The 6,000-nt window shown below is 34.5% G+C and overlaps 1 protein-coding gene across 1 annotated transcript in view; it reads right to left on the reverse strand.

Annotated features, from left to right (window-relative positions):
- Positions 1 to 4,008, reverse strand: part of axin1 (axin 1) — a 48,051-nt gene extending 44,043 nt beyond the window's left edge. The window contains exon 1 of the mRNA XM_039686155.2: positions 3,853 to 4,008. The gene's annotated coding sequence lies outside the window, so the exon portion shown is untranslated. The remainder of the gene's footprint in view (positions 1 to 3,852) is intronic.
- Between the last annotated feature and the right edge of the window lie 1,992 nt (positions 4,009 to 6,000).

Consider the following 6,000-nt stretch of genomic DNA (forward strand, 5'->3'; position numbering starts at 1 on the left):
TTTACAATAAGTACTGATCTAAAACAAATAGCATACCAAATAATATAAAAATAAACTTTTTCTAAGGCTAACAGGCAATTCCTTAAACCCTAAAACACAATCCAATTCATCCTTAGTTCAAAATGTGGAAATATGGAAAATTCCTTCACAGTACCTCAATCCTATTTATATAATTTTGACAGAGCTGAATTTGATGCTGTGATTGATTTAAATGTGTTGTTTAACAACATACCGATTATTCAGCCAATGAAACATCTTTCCAAATAATTTTCCGTAGACAAAACTACATAAAATAGTTTTGAAAGTTTGTGAATTTTGAAAATTGCTATACTTTATAGAGCATTTGCCATTCCATCTCTCACAGCCTCGTTTTCATCTGCATATTCAAAATGGCGTCTACCCTGGCTAACTCTATTGGGTCCTACATACATTTTTACGGACCTTTTTTAGAATATGTATGCACTACAGACATAGTATTACACTAGAGCCTGAGTCAATAGCGTTTGCATATCAAGTAATCATTCCCTGCTGTAGTGATGAAACATACGCAATGACCTGCAGCTTCCATATGCAGACTAAGGATAAACAGCAGGAGATCAAGCACCGCACACAAACACACAACAGCCACAGCTGCTACACCACAAAATGCCTCCGTCTAACACACAGCCGCTGTAGAGAGAGAGAGAGAGAGAGAGAGGGGTTGTGGCTGAACCACCAACAACATGCAACAAATTCTTGACACTGAATGCAAGAATGTGCATTATATATAGTGTCAGACAGAGAAAAATAGATGAACAGGTACACAACAAAAGATAATCAGTGTGACTTTAGTGTGAAGAGGCAGTAGTTAGTAAACAAACTTCATGCAGCCAAACTGACTGGTCAGTATAAAGCCCAAGACCACACTAAATGAGTGCACAACTATTATTTTTATACATTTTTAAACAAATTTTTTTATGCTGATGTGCCAGTCTTTATTAATAGGCTTCATCAGAAGATTGAGTAGTACAGTCACAGTGGACTATAACCTATGCATAAATTACGCAGTGTAATTGACACACATTTCACAGCTCTTCCGTGACATGCTATCTAAAAAAAAAAAAAAAAAAAAAAAAAATGAGCTGTGATCAAAGGTGCTGTTATCAAATAAAGTTTTTCAGATGTTTGCCGGGTGCACGTAATGCCCTTCCTTGTAAGTGAATTTACAGTAAAAAGTGATCAGTTGACTTACCTTAAAAAATAGTGAGGAAGCCAATAAACTTTATGTGCAATTGAAAAAAATAAGTTAAGCTACGTGAAATTGTCAAGTTCACAAAACAGGAGGTTTATTTACTGGCAACTGGTTCCCTCACTTTTTTAAGTTATAGTAGTTCACTTTTAAAAAAAACTTTTGCTGATGATTTACTCACCCCCATGTCATCCAAGATGTCCATGTCTTTCTTTCTTCAGTCGAAATGAAATTAAGGTTTTTGATGAAAACATTCCAGGATTTTCTCCATATAATGGACTTCAGTGGGAACCAAACAGTTCAAGGTCCAAAAGACAGTTTCAGTGCAAACTGCAAACTGTTCAAAGGACTTTAAACGATTCCAGACGATGAATAAGGGTCTTATCAAGCGAAACGGTCAGTCATTAAAAAAAAATAAAATAAAGTTTTATAAGCTCAAATCAAATGCTTGCTCGCGTTCGTGACTCTCCTGTTTGAACTCATTCATCAAAATGAACAAATCTTTTTTTGTGTCATTTGGTTCATTCAACGAACGAAATGAACGAGTTGACTCTGGAAAAGATTTGTTGATAAGACTCTTATTCATCGTCTGGAATCGTTTAAAGTCCTTTGAACAGTTTGCAGTTTGCACTGAAACTGTCTTTTGGACCTTGAACCATTTGGTTCCCATTGAAGTCCATTAAATGGAGATTAATGGAGAAAAATCCTGGAATGTTTTCATCAAAAACCTTAATTTCTTTTCGACTGAAGAAAGAAAGACGTGGATATCTTGGATGACATGGGGGTGAGTAAATTATCAGCAAAAGTTTTTTTTTTTTTTTTTTTTAAAGTGAACTGATCACTTTTTGCAGTGTAGGACCTATTGTGTGCAATATAAATTGTGGTGGAATAAAAGACCTTCTTATTAAAATTTCAACGAAATGAACATAACTCAAAATCCCTGGACTGAGTTTAGCACTCAAAAACATGAGAAACTAGAGAAGAAACAAAAGCCTCCACCACTCTTTCATTGTGAAAGGAGATTAGAATCAAGGTGCATTTCAGACTATATCTCTCCATCTGACAAAAGATGAAAGCAATGTCAGGGAAAGAAAGAATGTAGGCGATTTAAACACCGCTCTTTAATTTCAGTCATGAAAAAGTATGCAGCAGAAGGTGTGTGTGTGTGTGTGTATATCTTTAAAATCCTTATGCATGTTTTCAAAGTCTTATAAACCATAGATAAATGACTGGAAATACAAATATCCTCTCCTATGAGACAAGAGCAAGAAATATGTCATCAGACTGGACACAAACAAACACTACATGTGAGAGAGTCGAACGCCTCTGAAAATGATATGCAGAAAGTAAGGTGGGACGTATACGTTAGTTCAGTGAAGGAATTCCTGTCTTGTGACTTTGAAAAAAAAAAAAAATTAGCAGGCCTTAAAGACGAATATTACTTCATGCTCTGAACCTCTGAAGTTATGACTCAACACCTGGATATAATCAGGCATGTAATCTCATGGATTCACTGCAAAAAGATCAAAGGCCTTTGGAATGTGAAGTCCTGTTCCTCCTTTTTATGACTTTATTTGATTAGCTCATCTGAAAATGAAAGAGTAGTTTGTGTGGAACCATGAATTTAATGACATATTACAAATTGCAAATAGGAAATCAAGACCGGGCATAGTTAGGCATTCATCTCGGTATTTGACGCACCTTAATGTTCACAAAAGAACATTAAAGGAACATTTTGTCAAGGTCTGCCAAGCCAAGTTCTCCTAAGAAATTTTGCTGACCTCACCAAATGATCCTTTACATTTTCTTTTCAGTTTGTTTATACAGTCATGTTCAAAAGTTTGGGGTTATATAAATGCTCACCAAGGCTGCATTTATTTGATCAGAAAACAGTAAAACATAATAATTTAATGAAATATTACTACAATTTAAAATAAAAGTTTTCTATTTTGGAATATATTTTAAAAAGTAATTTACGTCGAATTTTCAGAACCATTCCTCCAGTCTTCAGTGTCACATGATCCTTCAGAAATCATTGCTGCTCAAGAAACATTTTATTATCAGTGCTGAAAACTTCATATTTTTGTGGAAAGTGATGCACAATTTTCAGGATTCTTTGATGTATAGAAAGTTCAAAAGAACAGCATTTATTTAAAAAAAAATAATGAAATCTACTGTCAATTTAATCTTGTTACGGTAAATAAAAGTGTTAATTTCTTTAAAAAAAATCTTACTGACCCAAAATATGAATGTGTGTACGTTTTAAAATGTAAATATATATTAATTAGCAAGGCTCTTATTGTTGTAAAGTACTCTGTAAAGATCTAGCATGCATGTGCGCTCACTGTAAAAAAATAATCATGTAAAACAAAAAACAGTAAACTACTGGCAGCTGTGGTTGCCAGCATCATACCGTGAAAATACGGTGTGTTACTGTTTTTGAAATTAACAGCTAAATACTGTATTGTCAGCTACAGTATACAACTTTAATTGAACAGCAATATGCAATGTGATGCTGGCAACCATAACCACAGCTGCCAGTAGTTTACCGTTTTTTACAGGATTTTTTTTTTACAGCACTTCCATACTTCAGTTGGTTAATAATGAAAAGGTAAATGCATTACCTGAGGAAATCGAATATTTCTGTCTTGTGTTTTCTGGCATCCCCCAACTCTCCCTCCATTGAAAGAAGATTCCATTTCAAAACCATTGATTACTTCAAGTTCCAGTAAAAACCGCATCCTCCTCGTTTTCAGAGAATCCAATGTTATTGTCCACAAAATATCAGTCCATTCCAGGTTATTGACTGTGTCCATTCGAATCTGAAACACAGGTATAAAAAACTTTATCAAATCATTAGAAATGTTCAACTGTGTACTTTTATTTATTTATTTTTTGAAGAAACATAGCTCCAAACTAAGCCCTTAAATGTATTGCGGTCAAGAGATATGTTTTTTTTTTTTTTTTAGAAGAAAGAAAGAAGTCTCTTATGCTGCATTTATACGGTAAAAAATACTTAGCATGTAATTTCGTGTAATATTATTACAATTTTCAGTGTCACATGATCCTTCAGAAATCATTCTAATATTTGATGCTCAAGAAACATTTATTATTATAATTAATGTTGAAAACAGTTGTGCTGCGTAATATTTCTGTGGAAATGGTGATATATATCATTGAAAAGTTGAAGTCTAACTGTTCTGCTGAACTGTTAGAACCAATAGATATCACAGTTTCCACCAAAATATTAATCACCGAACGCTGTTTTCAACAAGAAATGTTTCTTGAGCATCAAATCATCATATTAAAATAATATCTGAAGGATCATATGACACCGAAGACTGGAGTAATGATGAAAATTCAGCTTTGCATCACAGGAACACTCTAAAAAATGGGTTGTTTTAACCCAAATTTGGGTAAAATATGGACAAATGTTGGGTTAAAAATGTAATTTATATATTTAACCCAATGGCTGAGTTTGTCCATATTTTACCCAAAGATGGGTTAAAACAACCCAACAAAGAAAAGATATTCAAATAGAATTTTTTTTTTAAATTATAGTAATATTTCACAATTTTACTTTCAAATAAATATTGAGCATAAGAGACTTCTTTCAAAAATTATATACACTCTAAAACCTGGGTTATTTCAACCCAAATTTGGATCAAATATTGACAAACCCAGTAATTGGGTTAACATTTCAAAAGACATTTTTAACTCAAAGTTTGGGTTTGTCCAAATTTGGTTAAAACAACCAAGAATTATTTTTTTTGAGAGAACTATATATATTTATATATATATTAGGGCTGTCAAACGATTAATCGCGATCCAAAATAAAAGTTTGTGTTTATGTGGGTTCACTGAGTATAATTATTTTATACATATAAATACACACACATGCATGTATATTTAAGAAAATATATATTTATGTATGTATTTACATATATATAATAATTATCCACATATATTGTGTAAATACAAACTTTTATTTGGGATGCGATTAATCGCAATTAATCGTTTGACAGCCCTAATATATATATATATATATATATATAGAGAGAGAGAGAGAGAGAGAGAGAGAGAGAGAGAGAGACTTGTTTTTGTAAATGTGTTGGATTTGTATATTTTTTTCAAATGGTGTTTTCCAGCCGAAGGACATATTTCCCTATGTATGGGCTAGTGAATACTGGGCCAGTGCTCAAATCAGATGGCATCAGCAGCTGCAAACTCAGATCTATCCTTGCCCTTCCTGAGGCCTGGCTTTGATTACTGGGCCCCCCACCACGAGCCAACACATGGCCATGAGCGCATACCAACTCCGTGCACAACCTCGGAGCAACCACTTGGAAACAATCAAGAGGTAACTAGCATGAAATAGAGGTGTTTGGAAACGGTTTGGAGAGATCGGACAGATTACGAGAGCATATAGTAATTGCTCAGAGCCAGATCATTCTTGCCTTTGGAACGTTCACAAAGAGCGTTACAGTCGGAGGCGAGCAGGAATCCGCATAAAGTCATTTGGCAAACTGTAACCAGAGGTCAGAGGCACATGGGTGAATGTCAGATTGTTCTATCGCCGTTCTTCTACATACAGTGAAAGTCACGGTCCCAGAGGAAACTATTGGAGTCATTTGACAGCTGTGTTCGCCGAGCTTCCCGCGTGAGTTTTGACGGAGGTTGTGACTGGCAGCTGTAGCTGCTATTCTGCTACCTGTTGAGTGGCCTTGGAACTCTTAGACAAATGACATGACAGGTGCACGTTCGGCTTAAGT

The sequence above is a fragment of the Pimephales promelas genome, chromosome 3 (assembly GCF_988280905.1).
Source record: "Pimephales promelas chromosome 3, fPimPro1.hap1.1, whole genome shotgun sequence".
Classification (NCBI taxonomy): Eukaryota; Metazoa; Chordata; class Actinopteri; order Cypriniformes; family Leuciscidae; genus Pimephales; species Pimephales promelas.